We start from the raw sequence: 22,025 nt of genomic DNA, 5'->3' as shown, positions 1-22,025 counted from the left end.
CAGGATTGGAAATCCCCTTTAGGACAGGTGGAATATTAAGGTTCCCTGACTGTAGGTAAACTACTTCTTTTGTATGGCTTATCTTTTAAAACACCAGTGTTTAGATGTCCAAGTTTAGGCTGGCAATCCAATTGATTGCTTCAGGTGAAGTGGAGTGGATGGCAAATACCACCAGAAAGTGATTGTTCGGTACATTGGTTAATGAGGTGTTTGAAGTCTGTTTTGCACAGTTACAGATAGGGTTGTGGCTCTGTCCCCATTTAGGTAAGAGATAGGTGCATCTGCCATGTGATGCGCAGATGCAGTTCATTATTATTACTTATTATTACAGTGAAAAGCCACTGGCTTCTTTGGTTGAGTCCCTGATGAGGAGTTTATTCAGGACTCTGACACCCTTCCAAATTGCTCACCACTGATGTTTGGAGGGAAAAACCTGAGTCTGAGCTCTTGCACTGCAAATCAAACAGGCTTTCTGGATTTGAATTAGAATCTCGGTATGATATTTAGATCTTCATGTATTGGAAGATCCTTATTCCCTTGAATATGATATGACTCCCAAAGTATTCTCATGTTGTTATAAATGTTTGATGTTCATGGATGTGTTCCAGTATTGGAAGCCATGACTGTGGCATTGATTTTAATGTGCCTGTAACAATCTTCATGGTGCTGGTAAGAGTCAATAAGTGATGTGTGAGAGTTATGTGCCCAGACCAGTGAGCACTGGTCTGTGATAGTGTAGACAAGGGCCAGTGAAAAGGTCCATAGAGTTTTTTGCATCAGCTCCTGAGGTCATTCCTGCCAGTTGCTGGATGACATTTACACACCTTGATTTTGTTGTGAATATTTTTCCGGTGCTTGGTGGTATGTGAGGCTTCAGTCTAATGTCAAACCAAGATATTTCAGGAAGGGATTGTAGCCATCTGCTGGCCACAGATTATTTATTTTAGGTAAAGTTTTAGGCATATAGTACAACAGAAATTCAGGTTTATATAGTATAACAGAAGTGCTGATACAGCTTTAACAACGGTCCTGTAATTTACACTATTATGGAGGGGGAGTAGCAGAGTTAGATGGAGGTCATATGATGCAGAGCATAAAAATCCCCCAAACTGGATCTAATTAGAAAACTGCTGAAACAATTTGGCAGCGGGCAGCTGCTGTCAGATCTGTACAGCATCTCCCAGCCTTAGAAACAGCTGGACACTTTTTTCATCCATTAGACTCAACAGAATTCAACTGCAAATTGTTTCTTGTCAAAATAAAATATGAACAGGTTTGATAATTGCTGCTATACGTCTCTGGGGTCTGAATCTCAAACAGTTGTCAAAGTTGGTCCCACAACAGACACCTGTGACACTGGCAAACTGAGCACTTTATTAATTAAAAATGTATACATTGCCCCTGTGCAGAGTGCACCTGCATATGTTCATTGCTTTATTTTACTATATTGTGTGTCGGCTGGCCATTATATTTTACTAGCTGCCTTTGCATTAGGAGCAGATTTTATTTAGATATCAGGGATTTTGAGTCAATGGTAGGCTTGAAAGTGCTCCACTCAGATGCTAAATCTAAGTTTTAAATAGATCTTTAACAAATCTTTTTTTTATAATTTAATTAAAACATTCCTCTTTGAATAATTACGTGTCTGTTTTTGGAGCTAAAGCTCTTAGTTTTAACAGATGCACTCTGGTCTTGGTATTTTAGACACTTACAGAAGAATCCACCACAGTATGATATGACCCTGTCCCACTTTGTTGAACCATTTGTTCTATGGGTATAAGGCTTACAGTGTGGCTCTCTGTCCCCCCGTAGTGGTTGGATTACATAGAGGTTTACAAGTCTGAACTGGTCACTAATAGCTGGGTCTTCTAATTCAGGCAGTAGAGACAAATGTTTTTAGACCTAGAGGTCTTGGGTTTAGTCCTGTTAATGATCAAAGGCCCAGGGACAGCACATTACACCTATATTACGGGCCCCAGTCTGCAAACCCTCCATGCACAGAAATCCTATTGACGTCAATGGGAGTTCTGCACACAGGAGACTCACAGGATCAGGTCCTAGTATGGAGAAGGGGGGCAGCAGTACTAAGTGGCTTAACTCAGTTCTCAGACTGTACTGAAGTTGACACAAGCAAATAATCTCATCATGTCCTCCTCACAAAAAAGTGGCAGCTAATTTCTGTCTACTATTCCATGCCTTGAACCGGTCCAGCCACCCACCCTGGAAAAACTCATTCATGTATGTGATTGTTTGCAGTATATATGTTAAAGGGGAGAGCAGCTCCCAGCGTGGGCAGACAGACTTGCATTGGTGGGGCTTGAGCTAGTGTGCTAAAAATAGCAGTCTGGCTCAGGCTCTCAAGCCCACCCAACCACCTAGGTTTGCTCTCTGGTGGCTAGCCTGAGTCTCCACCAGAGCCACAACGTCCACAACATTATTTTAGTGCGCTAGCTCAAGTAGGGTTACCATTCGTCCGGATTCCCCCAGACATGTCCGGCTTTTTTGAGTTAAAAATAGTGTCCGGGGGGAATTTGTCAATGTCCGGATTTCCCCCCATGCAGAGCGTGCGCGGCTTACAGGGCAGCCGGCCAGATCGTGCCACTTGCACGGGGCTCCGGCAGCCATAGCCCTTCCTCCACTTCCCCCTCCTCTCCCCTGCAACTTGAGACCACTCCTCTCCTCTATCTCTCTCCCTCCCTCCCTCCCTGCATTCGCAGATCGCCGACTGGCCGTTCACCTCGGGTCTCCGGCAGTCTGGAGCTCCGACCCTGCTCCCCTCCCCTCTGTCGAGCGCGCTGCTCTGCAGCACGGTAAGGGGGCCGGGGGTCGGAGAAGTGGCAGGGAGGTTCTGGAGGGGGTAGTCAAGAGACAGGGAGCAGGGGGAGGGTTGAATGGGTCAGGAGTTCGGGGGGGGGCTGTCTGGGGGTTGAGGGTGTAAGGTTTTGGGCAGTCAGAGTACAGGTGGGGGGGGTCTCAGGAGGGGGCAGTTAGGGGACAAGGCACAGGGAGGCTTAGGTAGGGGGTGGGGTTCTGGAGGGCAGTTAGGAGCAGGGGTCCCAGGAGGGGGCAGTCAGGGGACAGGGAGCAGAGGGGTTTAGATGGGTCAGGAGTTCTGGGGGGGGCTGTCAGGGGGTGGGGGTGTGGATAAGGGTTGGGGCAGTCAGGGGACAGGTAGGGGGTAGAGTCCTAGGGGTAGGGTTACCATACGTCCGGATTTTCCCGGACATGTCCGGCTTTTGGGGGCTCAAATCCCCGTCCGGGGGGAAATCCCCAAAAGCCGGGCATGTCCGGGAAAATCGGGAGGGCTGGGTGGTGCTCGGCCGGGGCTGGCGGTGCGGGGCCGGGGGCATGGTGCCGGGCCGGGAACCAGGGGCGCAGTGCAGGGCCAGGCGCGGGGCCGGACGGGGAGCTGGGGGCGCGGTGCCGGGCCGGGGTCCGGGCTGGGAGCCAGGTCGGCCGGGCCGGCGGGGAGCCGGGCCGGCGGGGAGCCGGGTCGGCCGGGCCCGCGGGGAGCCGGGCCGGCGGGGAGCCGGGTCGGCCGGGCCCGCGGGGAGCCGGGCCGGCGGGGAGCCGGGCCGGCCGGGCCGGCGGGGAGCCGGGTCGGCCGGGCCGGCGGGGAGCCGGGCCGGCGGGGAGCCGGGCCGGGGGTGTGCCGGGCCGGCGGGGAGCCGGGTCGGCCGGGCCGGCGGGGAGCCGGGCCGGGGGTGTGCCGGGCCGCCGGGGGCCGGCAGTGCTGGGCGGGCCGGGGGTGGTGGGCCGGGGCCGGCACCCCAGGGCCCGAGCCGACCCAGGCTGGAGCCGCCGGGGGGGCTAGCCTGGGCTGCGCCTCCTCCCCCCCACACCCCCCTTACCTGCTTCAGGCTTCCCGCGAATCAAATGTTCGCGGGAAGCAGGGGAGGGGGCGGAGACTTTGGGGAGGGGGCGGGGTTGGGGAGGGGGTATGGGCGGGGCTGGGGGCGGGGCCGGGGGCCGTGGAGTGTCCTCCATTTGGAGGTACAGAATATGGTAACCCTACCTAGGGGGCCAGTTAGGATGTGGGGAAAGTCTCAGGAGGGGGCAGTTAGGGGACAAGGAGCAGGGAGGCTTAGGTAGGGGGTGGAGTCCTGGGGGGCAGTTAGGGGCAGGGGTCCCAGGAGGGGGCAATCACGGGGACAAGGAGTGGGGGGGAGGGTTGGGGGTTCTGAGGGGGTGGGAAGTGGGAGGGAGTGGAAGGGGCAGGGACGGGGCTAGGGCAGGACGGGGGTGGGGCTAGGGCGGGGCTCCTCCCGTCCTCTTTTTTGATTGTTGAAATATGATAACCCTAAACTCAAGCCTCGCTAGCACAGTCTGTCCACCCAGGCTAGGAGGCTTGCTCCCAGCTGCGGTGTAGGTCTACCTAAAGACTCCGCTCAGTAAGTAAACTTGATAGTTTTGCAACTGTATCATTATAGGCTCTAAATTGGCAGGGTTAGTCTAAAATTTAATAATCTCATAATCTTTACTTTATTCTTAAACATTGTGCTATATTGGACAGTGTCATCAAAACTTCTGACAAGACACATTGCTTTGAGGCAGGAAACAACACGGCTTAAATCTTCATTAAAATGGAGCTGGCCTCAAACTGCATAATTATGATTCCAAGCACCTCAAGTCCAGGGAGGTTCAGGTGTGGGAATTTGGGGAAGTTCATTAAAAAAACAAAATGGGGGCTTTGTGTAAAATCCTCATCTGGAGTTGGAGTTTGAGCACCCCCAACATTTAGAGGGGATTGGCCAGAATGTGTTTTCTGCACAGAAACACTTTTTTGTGCCTTTTCTCAAATAGCGCACGTGCGTGTGTGAGACAGAGAGAAAGCTCCTGTTAACCTATTTTCAAATGTTGTTGATAACATTTATAAAGGACTTGTTCTTGCCAACATAATACCAATGACTGGCACAGAAAATGACAAGAGCAGGACTAATTTTCAGACTATGGCATCAAGTCTAACTTAAAAAAGGTTTGATGGTATAAGAAAACTTGGGAGAGTGAATGTGTATAGTGGGGCAGTGATTGGGAAACAGTGAAAACTTTCCTATACTATTGTACTCATGTGCATGTGCAAATCGAGCTGCTGTACATGCTAATGGCTAGTCAATTGAGCAGTTACTTTACCTGTTGGTGCAAATGTGGAGTTTATGTCCATAAATGAGTGTTAGTGCAAAATATTTGAGGGAAAAATATCTGAGGTTACTTTTGACATTTGGCTCAAAGAATCAGCTTTTAAACAACCCAAACTAATTCTTGCCCCTCCCCTATTGTCATCTTTCTCATTTCCTTTTGCTGGTTCATTGTTCACTTCTGTCTTCCTCTAATGCATCATGAGCATATATCAACTCCTCAGCAGTAAGAAAAGGAAAAGTGAGGGCAAACATAACATCTAGTACAACCCAAGGGAGCTAGTCTAGCTCTGTCTTGCCTTAGAGATTTATATGCATATTGTTTAGCATTAATGGGAGTTACCCACATAAATCACCCTCGATCAATATAACCTTCTACATTTTATGCAGATTATCAGTTAGTTTTGTACCAGTTAACTCTTTGCATTTGCAACTATTATTAAACAGCCTTTACCTTACACTTGATGATGTCCATTTAGTGCTACCCTTGATCTAAATGAGATACAGTGGTAGTATGTAAAACATGGAATAAACCCCTTTCCAGGAACAAGATGGGTGTGAGGAAGGTCAACCCAGTACTATCTTAGGACTTGAAAGGCCCAGGTTCAATTTATTGCCCTGGAACACACTTTCAGTGTGACCTTAGACAAGTTACTGAGCCTCTCTATGCCTCAGTGTCCCTTCTGTAAAATGGGCATAATAGTACTTCCCTACATCCTGTGAGTGTTGTGAGGATAAATACATTAAAAAGATTGTTAGGGTGCTGAGATACTATGGTGGTGGGAGCCATATAAGTAACGGATATATAGACAGGAACACTTTCCTTCTCTACTGCCCTTTCCCAGTAGAGGGTTATGCTGTTACTTGGACTTGTATCTCAGCATGCCTCTTTTGGAGTTGACCTTCTAAGTTTGGAAAGTCAACCAATTGCAGCCTTAATGTGGTCTTTTGTCACTGTCTCCGTCCCTGGGTAAGCTGCCCCTTCTAAGGCTGTTCCAGTCACCCGTGTGCACCCCCTTCAAGTGGCAGGCCCATAGCTTCACTTCTCCTTGAGGTGGGACACTAATCCAACCACTCTGACTGGATCTCTGTGTTACAACCATGATATGTAGCCAGTTCAACAGGTTTGGCACCTGCAACAGTTTCCTTTCAGGAGCCTATGGACAGTAATAGTATACGGTGACAGAGAAGCAGCTTCTTCAGAACAAGATAGGATTTCTTTGCCAAAAGTAAAGCTAAACCTTTCAGACTAAATCTTTTTTTTTCCTGCCAAAAATGTGGACTTGGGTTGAACAAAACATTTTTGCAACTGGTCTGATTCACTGGATTGTTTAAGGGAACCCTCTCCCCACTCTGCAAAAAATCAGAAAATCAAAATGTTTTGTTTTCATCCTTTCAGAATGAAACATTTTGATTTCTGGATTTCAAATGACAGTTTCCAATTTTACTTCAATGTTCTTTTTTTAAAAAAATGAAAAACTCACAAACTAAAAACACTTGTTTTGTTTCAGGTCAACTAAAACATTTCATTCGACCCAGAATGCAACTTTTCAGTTTTTTCCAAAAAAATTTCTTTCAGGTAAGTCCAAAATGATTTTTTTTAAGAACTAGGGCTCAAGAAGCCAATCCCTGCCTAAGCTCCTGCTAAGTGCAGTCTCCAAGCATTGACCTTACCTACCATATACCTTGCAGCACATAGGCCCAATGTGGGATTTGAATCTTACCTCTTAATTTTGTTCATATATTAGATTTGAGTACAACTTACGTTTATGACAAGTTTCAGAGTAACAGCCGAAGAAGTGGGCTGTAGTCCACGAAAGCTTATGCTCTAATAAATTTGTTAGTCTCTAAGGTGCCACAAGTACTCCTGTTCAACTTACGTTTATATCAATTTTCTGCAATATTCTACCCTTACTTACTTGGTGGGCAACCCAGATCATCATCATGATCATCATCATCTTCTTAATCATTTGCAGCACCATAGCACCTATGATCCCCAGTCATGGAACAGGTGCTAGGCACTGTACAAACACAGAGCCAAAAGACATATCAGTGAGGTCATGAAAGTTGTGAGTGAGGTCAGAATTTTGGTCTTCTAAGTGTGTTTCTCTTGCATTACCCTACATGTGTATTGCACTGAATAAATATTCTGGTCTTTATACTTCAGTTAGCAAATGACTCCCAAACCAACCATCTCTTTTACAGCCATTGAAATACTTCTAATAATCAGTTCTTTTACAGAGATAAACAAAACCAGAGTAACTTAATTCACTTCCTTTCAGTGAAGTCAATACTACCCCTTGTGGAGGTAAAGTCACTCAAGTACCTAAGTATCTTGTGTGGGCACTAACAGAATTCTCAGAGTCCGGTCCTGTTCTGACCCTCCTCCAAGGAGTCCCTGAAGGGCTGGGCAGGTGGGAAAAATGACTTTGAGTTCCCTTCTAGCAGAGGCTTATCGTTGGCTGAAACACTGCACATGTGGTTTAACACTGTGTAAGACACTGTGACACACTCCAAAAGGGTCCCAGCACGATTGCAGCCTGAACAGCTTTTTGTTACATTATGTGAAGTTAAAACATCTGTTTTCTTCTTTACTTTTGGTAATAATAGGAAAGACCAAGGAGCCCAAAGGAGATTGCCCATTTAGCAGTGCAGGGGCCTAGGAAAAATGGTCACTTAACACTAATACCAAATAATAAGGCTGTTACATAAATCCCATCGGCCCAGTGGGGGACTTTTCATGTACAGCTGCCTCAAACCACTAATTAGCAAAAAAGCATAGCTAATGTGCATGCCCCCTGTGATCTTTTTACTGACGGGAAGTGGCAGCTCTTCTTTTTAAATATACTAAAGTCAACTTAATTTAAGACAAAACACACCCAAAATCTTAATTCTTGGCAAGTGCCTGAAACCTTGTGCTGATCTATCTGTATGTTTTGTGTGTGTGTGTGAATGCATTTTACCAGCGTTTGAAACCTGCTGACTGGGCATGTCCTTTTTAATGGTGCCTTTGAGGAAAATGAAGTGGGAAATGCTAATTTCAGGTCCCATCCTGTAGCCTACTCCATGCAAGCTGACCCTTTTGCCCATGTGGAACCCCACTGAAGTCAATGAACCTGCCCGTGTGGGGCCGCTTGCACAAACAGGACCTTGTTATAATATTTTTTCAGAGGGATCGTTTAAAGCAAACTGCCATTCACATTGCTATATAAACCCAATAAAACCCTGTTTTGGAATTGTCACTCTTTGCCTCCTCAGAACTCTGTAATACTGATAGCAGCAAAGTTAGCCAATCAGGACACACATGTAAATCGGACATGCCAAACCACGAAAAAAATGCAGAAATTGGGCTTGTTTTTGGCTTAATTGGCTTGTGAGTTGCTTGTTGGCTAGTTTTTGGCTTGTAGCTTGTTACTTGGTTGGCTTATAGCTTGTTGCTTCTTTTTTTTTTTTTTTAATTGGCTTGGGGCAAGCAGGGGCAAGGGGGGGAGAGAGTCATGGGTGCACAGTGAGCCCACTACAGTCCCAGACTGCACGCCGGGGGGATCTAGGCAGATAGAGTGTTGGGGTTCTTAGGGATTGGCTTGTTCTGGCCTTGTTTTGAAATGGGATTGGCTTGATTTTTGGCTTATTGTGAAAGTCGGGGTGTTTATTTAGCACGTGAAAGTTGGCAACTGTGGTGTAAATATCTGTATCTTGATTGGCTGAAGCTGGGGAGAGAGAAGCTCTTATTTGCTTCGCATGAGCCAGTCAATTAGATAAAATGCAAATATCTGTTTTTAACTGCCTCCTTGGAAGTGATTGGTAGGTTGATATTTTTTTCCTGGACCTCTAACTACCGTTCTCTTTTCAAGCATTAGTACCCCTTAATCTATCTCATCACATTGGTATCTTAGGGCTTCACAAAATTATAAGTTGTACACTAATATTCTCTCACTCTCACTTGCACGCACTCTCAGATAGCAGGGACTGGACTTAATTTATTTATTATGATTTTATTTTCTTTCTTTAAAATGTGAAGTTATAATGGGAAAGCAAGTTCAAGGGTGAGAGTTTAAAAGTATTTTGCTCTGAAGATGCTGAAGGTTGGATGCAGTCATGTTGATTTTGGCCCCAAAATAGGTTATACAAACCTCAGTTGAGTAGAAATGTTTCAATGACAGTTTATATTTCAATGAATATTACTTTTTGTCTGGATAAAATCTGTTCTCTCTAGTGTCTGCCATCCAAAAATGGCTGTCCTGCCCAGCAGCACACTGCTGGTGAACTGGATATAAAATGAGCGTGAATCAAAGTGGAACTGACTCACTTACTTTCACTGGCTAAGCTGAGAGAAATTCAAAAAGCAAATACGTTGCATTCACGTTATTTATCAAATAAGGTAATTAGATTTTTGAAATTTCTCATAAGACAGAAGTGTTGTTAAAGTTACAGGCAAGGACATTTATTTTCTAAAAACATCCAGTAAGATTTTACCCAGTCCAGCTTGTTTATGGCCATGAGTTTCTTAAATAAGAGAATGTATAGATTATTTCTAAAGAAAACATTCAGAGTGTGTGTAAAAATACAGAGTGTATACTAACTTCATGTTTTAGTAAATAATGGAATTATTGTTCCCTTAGATAAATACCATCCTTGACTTTAGTTTAACCAATATTTACCTCTCAGGACAGAAATTTCTGTTCACCAAAACATGATATCAGGTTCTGCTTGACTGTAAGATTACTCTAGATATCCGTAGGTACATGAAGACAATTTTAAAATGCAAGCCTGTTTTTTGGATAAAACACATGAAAAAGACTTGGAGTTTTCCCCCCTAAAAAGTGACATTATGGAGCAGTGGTTGGTAGCTTCCCATTCAAAGACAGATTTTCAATACTCCGCCCCCACCCCTCCCGCACACACTTCCCCAAAAGAAAACAAACTCTGTGACAGCTTGTCACATCCTAGACTATCTCTGGAAAGTTTGAAAAAAAAATCTGAAAAGACATATTAAAATGATGGTGTTTCCAAAAAATAAAATAAAAAAAAATCCTATATCTTAAAAAACAGAAACCATAAGACATCATAATTTCAGAGCTACATTCACCACAGTTTGAAATTTACTCTCGTAAAATGAGATTTTTCTTTAGAACCCAAGGCCCTCAAAATCAGGAGAAGACAGATGTAAAGGTCATGAGAAGTTCTGCACACCCCTACCAGTCTTTGAAATGTGCAGGGTGGAGTTTTATAACTTGTTCTAAACTATTCCTGATCTCTTTAAAATGTACTATGTCTACCATCATGCTGAAGCCAAAGTCATTCCTTTCTATAACTCTGCTTATCGGGTTATAGCATAGCCTTAGGCTAACCAGTCCCCTCAGCAATAAGAAAGGGAGAGAGTCAGCTTGAAGACAGAAAGATGCAACAAGGCACAGCTAGTTATGCGGAGAACTGGAAAATACCTGTTGGTTTTTTATTTGCGGTGTCGTTGTAGTTATGTTGGACGCGGGCTAGGAGAGAGACAAGGTTTGTGAGGTAATAACCTTTCATTGAATCAGTTTCTTTTGGTGAAAGGGACAAATTTTCAAGCATCACAGAACTTTTTTTTCCCCAGGTCTGGAGAAGGAAACCAGAGTGTTCAAGCTAAATACAAGTGGGGACCAATTGTTAAGCAAAAGGGGTTCACACATGTTGTAGGAGACCATTTAAAATTAAGCATGCAATTAACACATCTACAGTAGTCGGACAGTGGAGATTACTAGGCAGCATGGTGTGTTACAAGTTGTTAAGTATCAGGGGGTAGCCGTGTTAGTCTGTATCTACAAAAACAACAAGGAGTCTGGTGGCACCTTAAAGACTAACAGATTTATTTGGGCATAAGCTTTCGTGGGTAAAAACCTCACTTCTTCAGATGCATAGAGTGAAAGCTACAGATGCAGGCATTATATACTGACACATGGAGAGAAGGGAGTTACTTCGCAAGTGGAGAACCAGTGTTGACAGGGCCAATTCAATCAGGGTGGATGTAGTCCACTCCCAATAATAGATGAGGAGGTGTCAATTCCAGGGGAGGAAAAGCTGCTTCTGTAATGAGCCAGCCACTCCCAGTCCCTATTCATGTCCAGATTAATGGTGTTAAATTTCCAAATGAATTTTAGTTCTGCTGTTTCTCTTTGAAGTCTGTTTCTGAAGTTTTTTTGTTCAATGACAGTGACTTTTAAATCTGTAATAGAATGACCAGGGAGATTGTTCACTTACTGGCTTTTGTATGTTACCATTCCTGATGTCCGATTTGTGTCCATTTATTCTTTTGCGGAGGGACTGTCCGGTTTGGCCAATGTACATGGCAGAGGGGCATTGCTGGCACATGATGGCATATATAACATTAGTAGATGTGCAGGTGAATGAGCCCTTGATGGTGTGGCTGATGTGGTTGGGTCCTCTGATGCAGAGTCGGCTCCAGGCACCAGCCCACCAAGCTTTGCTTGGGGCGGCACCTGGAGGGGGGCGGCGCAACGCTCCGACTCCGGCCGCCGGGGAGAGCAGAGCTGCAGCGGGCTCACCGCCAGGGAGAGCGGAGCCGCGGCGGGCTTGCCGCCCTCCCCCTGGCACTCTGGCCGCTGGGGAGAGTGGAGCCGCGGCGGGCTCGCCGCCCTCCCCCCAGCACTCTGGCCACCGGGGAGAGCGGAGCCCCGGCAGGGCTTGCCGCCCTCCCCCCTGGCGCTCTGGCCGCCAAGGAGCGCGGAGCCCCGGCCAACTCGCCGCCGGGGAGAGCAGAGCTGCAGCAGACTCGCCGCCGGGGAGAGTGGAGCCGCGGCGGGCTCGCCGCCCTCCCCCCAGCACTCTGGCCGCCGGGGAGAGCAGAGCCCCGGCAGGGCTCGCCGCCTCCCCCTGGCACTCTGGCCGCTGGGGAGAGTGGAGCCCGGCAGGGCTCGCCGCCCTCCCCCCAGCACTCTGGCCGCCAGGGAGTGCGGAGCCCCGGACGGCTCGCCGCCGGGGAGAGCGGAGTCGCGGCAGGCTCGCCGCCCTGCCCCCAGCACTCTGGCCGCTGGGGAGAGCAGAGCCCCGTCCGGGCTCTGCGCCCTCCTCCCGGCGCTCTGGCTGCTGGGGAGAGCGGAGCCCCAGCCGGGCTCTCCGCCCTCCTCCCGGGGCTCTGGCCGCCAGCAGAGCCGCGGCGGGCTTGCCCCCTCCCTCCGGCGCTCTGGCCGGTCGGGGAGAGCGGGCCCGAGGCCGGGCTCGGCGCCCTCCCCTGCCGCACTGGGGGGGGGCAGCGGGAGGCTTTTTTGCCTGGGGCGGCAAAAAAGCCAGAGCCGGCCCTGCTCTGATGGTGTCACCAGAGTAGATATGGGGACAGAGTAGGCAACGAGGTTTGCTACAGGGATTGGTTCCTGGGTTGGTGTTTCTGTGGTGTGGTGTGTAGTTGCTGGTGAGTATTTGCTTCAGGTTAGGGGGTTGTCTATAAGCGAGGACTGGCCTGCCTCCCAAGGTCTGTGAAAGTGAGGGATCATTTTCCAGGATAGGTTGTAGATCATGGATAATGCGCTGGAGAGGTTTTAGCTGGGGGCTGTATGTGATGGCCAGTGGTGTTCTGTTATTTTCCTTGTTGGGCCTGTCCTGGAGTAGGTGATTTCTGGGTACCCGTCTTGCTCTGTCAATCTGTTTCCCCACTTCCCCAGGTGGGTATTGTAGTTTTAAGAATGCTTGATAAAGATCTTATAGGTGTTTGTCTCTGTCTGAGGGGTTGGAGCAAATTCGGTTGTATCTTAGGGCTTGGCTGTAGACAATGGATCATGTGATGTGTCTTGGATGGAAGCTGGAGGCATGTAAGTACGTATAGCGGTCAGTAGGTTTCCAGTATAAGGTGGTGTTTATGTGACCATCACTTATTTGCACTGTAGTGTCCAGGAAGTGGATCTCTTGTGTGGACTGGTCCAGGCTGAGGTTGATGGTGGGGTGGAAATTGTTGAAGTCCAGGTGGAATTCTTCAAGGGCCTCCTTTCCGTAGGTCCATATGATGAAGATGTCATCAATGTAGTGCAAGTAGAGGAGGGGCACTAGGGGACGAGAGCTGAGGAAGCGTTGTTCTAAGTCAGCCATAAAAATGTTGGCATACTGTGGGGCCATGCAGGTACCCATAGCAGTGCCACTGACTTGAAGGTATAAGTTGTCCCCAAATCTGAAGTGGTTGTGGGTGAGGACAAAGTCACAAAGCTCAGCCACCAGGAGTGCTGTGGCCTCATCAACCTGTACTCAAATGGGGACTACAAGACAATGACCAGAAAACCATCCAGCTTGTAGTCCAAGTTGTTGTAATGGACCATAAAGCGGAGGTGCTAGTTAACTTTGCTGGACACTAAAAACCTGGATTTATGAATTTAAGTTCTCAGCCTTGTCTTTTGAAGGTGATGTGCGGGTTTCCTTTGAGGATGAAGAATGATCTAGAAAGGTGTGATGTGGAGGATGTTGATCATAGTCGCAGTGGAGATCCATCTACAAGTTGTGCATCTGCTGTTTTGGCAGGATCTGGTGCTGCTTTGAGCTGGTGTGTACTAGTCTGTACAGAGCTTGCTGCTGCTGAGCTTGGCGAGGTTGGTGGATGGTTTGAAGACCAGAGAAGGGTGGGTTGGGGAAAGCTTTCTTTGCGGGGGTAGTCCCCATTCGAGTACAGGTTGTAATTGTTTGAAACCCATATTGGTACTAGTGTGGGGTGGTAGGTGACAAGTATGGGCATGCAGTTGGTGCTTCTTTTTATTGAAGCAGGTTCTTTTCGGGTGTTTGGGTGGCCCATTCCATGATGCAATCTGCTTCTCTGATGGACTGTTCTTGTTTGGTGAAAGCAGTTATAATTGTGTGCATAGTCTGTGGTATTTGAATGCCTGGCTGTAGATAACTGCATTCTTGGTGTGTCTGGGGTGGCTACTGGATCTATGAAGGTAGGTGTGGGGTTTCTTGTATATAGTTGTCTGTACGGTTACATTGTTGAAGCTGATCTTGGTGTCCAAGAAGTTGATGCTGGTGTGGGAGTGTTCCAGAGGGAGTTTGATGGACAGGTGGTGGTGGTTGAAGTTGTGGTGGAAATCTCTGAGGGAGTTCAGGTCATCTGTCCAGAGGATGAAAATGTCATTGATTTATCTCAGCTATGTCATTGGTTTCATGGGACATTTTCCCAGAAATTCTTCCTTGAGGTGGCCTGTGAAGAAGCTGGCATATCGGGGAGCTATCCTAATACCCATGGCTGTTCTCATGGTTTGGACAAAAGGTTTGTTTTAAATATAAAGTTATGGGTGAGGATGAAATGGATGACTTTGGTATGGTTTTCTGGTCATTGTCTTGTAGATATTGGAGGCAGGCAGCAATACCATTATGGTGAGCGATGTTGATATATAGAAATCCAGAATCCATGATGGGAAGAGTGGTGTTTTGAGGAAGGTTTTTAATGTTGCAGAGTTTCTGGATTAAAAAAATTAAGAAGTATTTTATACCTCTCTGTGTTGTTTATGATGGGTTACTTGCTATTGAGTTATATCAAATGGAGTCATTAAAGGAGCCAAGCAACAGAGGCACACTATGGACTAGATAAGGAGCGTTCCACCAAACAGAATAGCCAGGTTAATAGCTGTAAAGAGGAGACCCCTGAGTCCCAACCATCGTTTCGCCAAGCCTGAAAACATGGAGAGCAAAAGTCCTTGATCAATGAAAAGATCTGCCCTGCAGAAAGGGAGGAGGAAGTTGTCACCAGCAATTTGCTGACACAGACTGATTGAAAGTCTGGGTCTGCAGCAAGCAGACTATACCTTACTTACCACATATGCTATTCACTGTGAGTATGGTCCGTAAATGGTATCCATATGGTGTCAAATAATTCACCATTGTCTTGTAATCTGTAAGTAATTCATCATGTGATGCCCATTTTAAAATCATGTATAATGTACGTGATCATAGCTACAGTACTTGCACAATTTTTAAAATTTTAAAAAAAGCAGACTTGTATAGAGCCTTTATGATCTACCATGTGCAGTCATACTTAAACATCATAAAAAAATTGAATTTTAGTCTGATAGACCTACAGCTTCTTGACACAGTAAAATAGCCAGAGCTACCAAGTTATAATTTGAAATTCTTATAACATTAATCCAGATATGCAGGCTGAAAATGTTCGGGAGAAAATGGCCACATATACGCAGTGGCTGCTTTTCAATTGTGGATATTTACATTATTTCCTTTTAGACCGTGGGCCTAAATCCCACCCCATTGACCCAAGTGTAGACTTGGCAAGTAATCCCCCATGGAATGCAGGGTTTGGAACTTTTGGTAGTGTTGTCCTGTAGAATCTACTTTTTTGTTGTCTGATGCTGGACTCAAGGAGAAGGGGTTTCATATGAAATCATGCAGTAGTGTTTTGAATCAACAAAACAGTGCTAATATATTTTGAAGACCTCTCCTGCTTTCATGTCATCTGCTGTAATTTGAATTTTCCGAATCCAGACTCCCACAAGGCAGAATTCTAAGCAAGTTTTCTCTCTTCAGAAATCTGTTTATCTTTCTCATTTCATCCTGTTCACATTTGGTATCTGCCAGAGAACATTGCAAGGCTGCCTTAGAATTTTTTCAGGTTCTTTTCTTAGGTCAGACACATTCCCTCTTTGCATAAGGGTTTTCTATTTTTTTTGGAGCTGTGATTCATTCGTTATTAACTTTTATACCTTCTCCTCAGGCATGCAAACCTTTCCCCGTTCCAGGAACATTGGTTGGCAAGGAAGCTATAATAGGAAGACCTGCACCCACAGCTAGTGCAGAAGCATAGGCCTCCTTAGAATGTCTTGGCCTCTGTTAGCTCTTAGAGCATCAGTGTGTCTTGTGAGCTTGAATCTCCAGCTTCTTTCATAGGGCGCAAACCTCCTACTTCAAAAGGAAGAATGTATCGGACACACTAAGGAGACACTTGGGCAGTTTCCAGTTCGATAGGTGGGATATTCCCACAGAGGGGATGACTGGGGCCATTGCACTTACAGCAGATAAGGAATGGTATAGTTTATGAAGGTGGTGATATACCTAGTTCATGAGTTTAACCATGTAGACACAAGCAAGCATGTTCACCCAATGATTTTGGAGCAGTTATACAACCAACCTGTATCTATTTACTAAAAATAAATGAAAGAGAAAAGAGAATAAACTAAAATAAGTTTATTTTCCCATTTGTGAGGGCTGAATTGCTTCACCTGTACATACCTTTAATATTCTGTTGCTTAACTTCATTGAGAAGATTAAAATAATAGTGAAAATCATTAGAGACAAGGGCAGCAGAAACCACAGACTCCCAAGCCTAAACAATGGAAAACATTAAACTGTATCTGTTCCCCCAAACTCCTAACTGTGGACTGGGCTGCTGTAAAGCCACTTGCATCTCTCTCTGTAGAGATAACATTAAACCCTTACATCTTTTTGAAGGAAGACTGCCAATAAAGCCAATGAAACATGAGTTTCTAGCTGTATATGACGGCCTGTTTTGCACCTGTGAATTAAGTTAAATTAAAATCTCTAATAAAGACTATTGCTCTAATCCTTTCTGCTGCCTTATTCTTCAAATTAGGGCATTTCTTGCTTAATGACATTTGACCTGTATGTGTGAATATATTGCACGGCTAGTACACTGTGGTTTGGAGGAGAGGTATTAGGATGTTGACCTGTTTAAAACCTGTCAACAGGGGCGGCTCCAGGCACCAGCACACACACGTGCCTGGGGCGGTGCGCCGGTTGCCGTGAGGGCAGCAGTCAGGCTGCCTTCGGCAGCATGCCTGCGGGAGGTCTGCCAGTCCCGTGGTTTTGGCAGGTACGCCGAAGGCATGGGACCAGCGGAGCTCCCGCAGGCATGCCGCCGAATCCGTGTTATCAGTGGACCTCCCGCAGGCATGCCACCGAAAGCCGCCTGACTGCCGTGCTTGGGGCAGCAAAATACATAGAGCTGCCCCTGCCTGTCAATCACTTCATACAAAAAAAAAAAAGTCAGACTGTTACTTGGACTAGTCCCAGGGTCAATGTATGTGCTGGCTTAAGAGTTAAGCAGGTTACTTCCTAAAGGAAAGGCCATATTAAGAGGGAAATTCTCTTTGCATTTGCCTGCTTGAGGGACTCCAGAGCCTTTAGTTCAACACTAGCACAGCCTACTCCCAATTCAGAGGACCTAGTTGTGCTAGCAGTTACACTGGTATAAACCAGAGGTAACCCCACTGGCATTAATGGAATTACCCCAGTGTAGATGGGAGGAAAATCATGCCTAGAGAACATGGCTCTCACAGTTACGCATTCTTATTGTTGGTTCACTTTGCTGTATGTCCTGCCAACTGCAGCATACAAAACCCACTTTGTCTCCCTGTGGAATATGCCTTATGTAGATCAATGATGCACAGTCCTCTTGACCAAGTCTGTACCAGCTTACTAGACAAAGACCTTGTCTATAACAGGTATTGCCCACTGTCTTCCATTCTGCACATTCTAATGGGCAGTGGAGCGTCGTCCATACCAAGCCTCATTCTTGTGAGGTTAACCCTGTAGCGATAAGTAGCACAATGAATCAATGTTCTAGTCTTCTATACAACACCTCCCTCTAGTAGAGAATTCTCTTTCACTTGTTTCTGTAATTTGCAGGGCCGGATTAATGCAGGGGCTTTAGGGGCTGTAGCCCAGGGCCTCAGGCTAAGGGGGGACATAAATCCATAATTATATACAATTCAGAGGTCACCAACCCGTCGATTGTGATCGACTGCCTGAGCCCTGCGCCGCTGGCCGGGAGCCGCCTGAGGTAAGTGCCTCCCGGCCGGAACCTGTACCTCGCACCCTCTCCTGCACTCCAACCCCCTGCCCCAGGTCAGAATCCCCTCCTGCACCCAAACTCCCTCCCAGACCACTCACCCTCTCCTGCACCCCAACACCCAGCAGAGAGATTGGGGAAGTTCCTGCTGGGAAGAGCAGGCTTTCACTCCAGCTGGAAGTGCTGGAGTGGCTGTCCTGGCAAAGGGACAGAAGAGGAACAATAAGGAGTGTAGTTGAGGCGGAAGACACTGGAGTATGATATGGAAGTACTTACAGAAGAGAGGGTGCGGGGGGGAGGGGGAGGGATGAGGCGGAGGGAGAGAAGGAGGACGGTTCCTGCTTGGAAGAGCAGAGTTTTACAGTCTGTATATAATGGCTGTGGGAAATGGACTGTGTTTGGGAATTATTTGAACTATGTTTTGATAATATACCAGGTCCAAGGAGAAGTGTTGTTTAAGCAAGAGAGCCTGACCTGGAGTTACTGGGGTTTCTGAAAGGGGAAACTGAGGCAGGCATGCCTGTTCTGCTGCAGTCTATAGCAGGAGGACATTCCAGGCAAGGTCACCCTCTGACACACACTCCCCTTCTTGCTCTCTCTCTAGAGCCAGGAGCAGCAGATTCAAGTTCTGGATCTGGTTCATAGCCCTCGAGAAGCACTCATCAGATCTTGTAACAGGAAGAAAGACAACTGTTTGTACTTCCTCTGACACTACAACTCAGCTCTGGTGTGTAATGAGGTGTTTTATTACCTTGCATACAGCAGGCAGAGAGTCCCCAAGACTGACTGCTACACACCATCAATAATTGTGATGGCCAAAGAACCTTGCAACTTCTTGACTATCCTGTTAGCGGGTATTTTTGTTTGTTTGTTGGGTTTTTTTGCAAGCATTCAGCACAGTGAATATTCTGAATGTTTTGATAGGTGTCTAGAGTCCCTGCCATTTTTGTTCTGATATAATGTAAGAAAGGGACTTCCATGTGAGGAAAGCTTAGTACAGCTCCTATGGGCATAGTCAGTCCACTAATTTGTTTAGAGTGTCATTTTTCACAAGTGCCTAATATGACTTAGGAGCACAAGTCCCATTAAAATTCAACAGGACTTCTACTCCTAAGTCACTTCAGCATTATTGAAATATATTCACGCCTCTTTAGTCCACTCTAGTGTATGGCCACCAGTTGGCAAACACTACATGTTTTCAGAAACCTAAATCCATAATAGCAGGTTAGATGACAAGTTGTACTCTAGACCTCTTCTGAGCTGGGTTAACAGGATACAGGAAAGTCTGCTGTGCAGGGAATGCCTTTCCATTTGCAAAATCTCAAGCAGCCAGTTGGCCCAACCTCCAGGCAGAGGTTGAAGTGTTTGACAGCAGAGAGATTCCTCCCTGTCCAGTTATTGGAACCTTGAGGGAATACAAGGTGTCAGTGTGTCCTACCTCTAGGGCACCCCCTTGTGCCCAGAGGCAAAGTTGCAGGGGACTTTGCCTCTCACACGCCCTCTGGTGGCCGCTACCTTGGCAGCAATGACCATTCCCAGCCAGTCCCTTCTCTGAACTGCTTTACTGGGTCTTCTGTGGCTCAGCCCTCTGGCCAAGTCACATAACAGTTCAGTCCCCTTCTGGGGTTCAGATGTAAACAATAAGTCCTTCACCCCTGCTGGGCTTCTAACTCATTCTCTGGTCCTCACAGACCTTAGCTTGGGGCTCTCCTCCACTTTAGGGCCCCACCACAGAAGTTAACCGTACTCCTGTAGCTCTGCTTCCTGGTCATAGACAGTCTCAGACTACCCTGCCTTCCTCCAAGCCTTCCCAGGGAGAAGGAACTCTACCTCTTTCCTGGGTCTCCCCCTCCCCTTAACCTAGCTCTCCTTATTGCTTATACAGCCTAGCTCCTTCTCCTCTGGCCAGGGGGTACTGAGTCAATCACCTCCCAGGTGCAAAGCATAACTTACTTTACAGGTGATGAGAATTGTACAAGGGTTTGCCAGGGCTCAACCCTCTCCGGGACGGTGGGGGGCCACATCGACTCACTACCCACTGGTGCTTGGGTACTTCGTCTGGCTTCAGGGTCTCCCTCGGCAGCCCTTGCGGTCCTGGAAGACACAGTAAGCCCGACCCTGGCTCAGGGCGGGGCACCAATGCTACATCAGGGGCTCAGGCCCTCAGTCAGGGCTGAGCAATGAGCAGGAGTATTTAGCCCAGGCCCTGGGTCAGGGTGGGGCAACAAACGCTGAGTCAGAAGCTCAGACCCTCAGTCAGGGCTGAGCGACAATAGTAGGCCCAAGCCTCAAAAGGCCTGGGAGCGGGGGAGACTGCCACCCACGGGTTGGCTGGCAGGGGGGGCGCAGGCCCTCTCACTCCACTGCCTCCCAGCCCGGGGCCCTAGCAGCGGCAGAAGACCTGCTGCTGTCAGTGGGGATCCTGGCCGCAACACACTGACATAGGCTCTGGCTGTGCTGCAGCCAGACTGGGGTCAGCTGCCCCCGGGCTACTTCCACACTCCCCCTCGGGGCCTAGCTAGGTCCTGGTGTCGGCCTCTGGGGGATCCAGGACCATGGGTTCGTCAGGGCAGGGATTGATCGGCAGGCCCGGCGGCTCGTCCAGATAGCGGGCGCAGGGCAGGCCCGGCGGCTCGTCCAGATAGCGGGCGCAGGGCAGGCCCAGCCAGTCCTGGCGGCCGCCTTGGGCCGCGGGGTCTTCCCAGTCACGAGCTAGGCTGGAGATGTCTGGTCTCTCCGGCAGCTGGGGCCTGACTGAGCTGTGAGGGCGAGCTTTTATACTTCCGGGTCGCTGCCTTGACCCTCTGAGGGGCGGGCTCAGAGCTCCCTAGATCCGTCCACTCCAGCCTCTGGATGGGCTCTTCCCCCTACGGGGCGGCGGGGAGCCATACCGGCTCACTACAAGCCCCATCACCACAGGGCCAGTCCCTGAGCGAGGCTCTCATGCTGGGCTGCCTGGCCCCAAACATGAGGAGTTCCCAGCAGGCACTTGTTTTACATGTACCAATGTCCAGCCCTGCTGCTACAGTCAGAAAGACCCTGTGTAAACAGTGACTGTTTAAGATAAATGTCAGCAAGCATTTTATAGTTAAAGACAGAGGATGAAAGTGATGAATGATGCTACTCAGACAAAAACCAATCAAGACTCTCTCTCCTATTGAAGGATAAGCCATTGTTTATCCTCTGAAGATTCTCCCTGAAGGCATGATTTAACTGTGAGTTTTCCATTCTGGGAGCCCAATCCTACATGTGTTTGTGTGAGCAGTCCCATGAAATTAATGGGATTGATGGGAGCAAGACAACAACCTTCATGTGGTGCTTCTGTTAAGTGCTGGTGTTTTTTGTGCTCTGTGCAAATCCACCAACATACCAATGTCATCAAATGGTCACTGGACGTCATTTTACCGACCTCCCAGTGAACGTAGCAATGATTATACTTCCTCAAATCACCCTTTCCAGGACACAAAAAAGAACAGTTGAGCCAGTCCTTCGAATATACCAATTTAATGTAGAAGGGATGTCCAGGGAAAAAGTGGATTACTTTGAGAACTCTCAAAGACCATCACATTGACATTGTGGCCCTCCAAGAAACACACGTGAAAGAAGAAGATAAAGCTGCCAGACATAAAAATCTATGGCTATACTAAAATCACTGCTGTCAACCATCCAAAACGTGGGCTAGCAGTGTACATGCAAAATGGATTAGAGGATGTGGAAGTTTTGGAAGAATCATCGACCAGTGGAAGAGAGATCAACATGGTTAGAATTAGAGAAATCATTACAGTAACCATATACAAGCCACCTAACATCATGTGGCCTGATCCCATCTTCCCTTCCCTTACTCATCCGGCCATCTACACAGGTGACTTTAATAGCCATCATGAAGATTGGGGAGACTTCTCAAATGACACAGCTGGGGAGCAGATCACAGAATGGGACTCTCTTGAACACCTCCATCTGTTCTGAAGCAATCTGGATCTTTTCGGTCTGCGAGGTGGACAATGGATCACAACCCTGACCTGTGTTTTGTGACCTGTAATAGTCCAGGTGTCCCACTGGCCACAACAAGAACCATCCTGAGCCACTTCCCACATAGTTAA

This window comes from Malaclemys terrapin, chromosome 2 (assembly GCF_027887155.1).
Source record: "Malaclemys terrapin pileata isolate rMalTer1 chromosome 2, rMalTer1.hap1, whole genome shotgun sequence".
Classification (NCBI taxonomy): domain Eukaryota; kingdom Metazoa; phylum Chordata; order Testudines; family Emydidae; genus Malaclemys; species Malaclemys terrapin.
The sequence above is the reverse complement of the archived record's forward strand: the minus strand, read 5'-3'. Positions refer to the sequence as shown.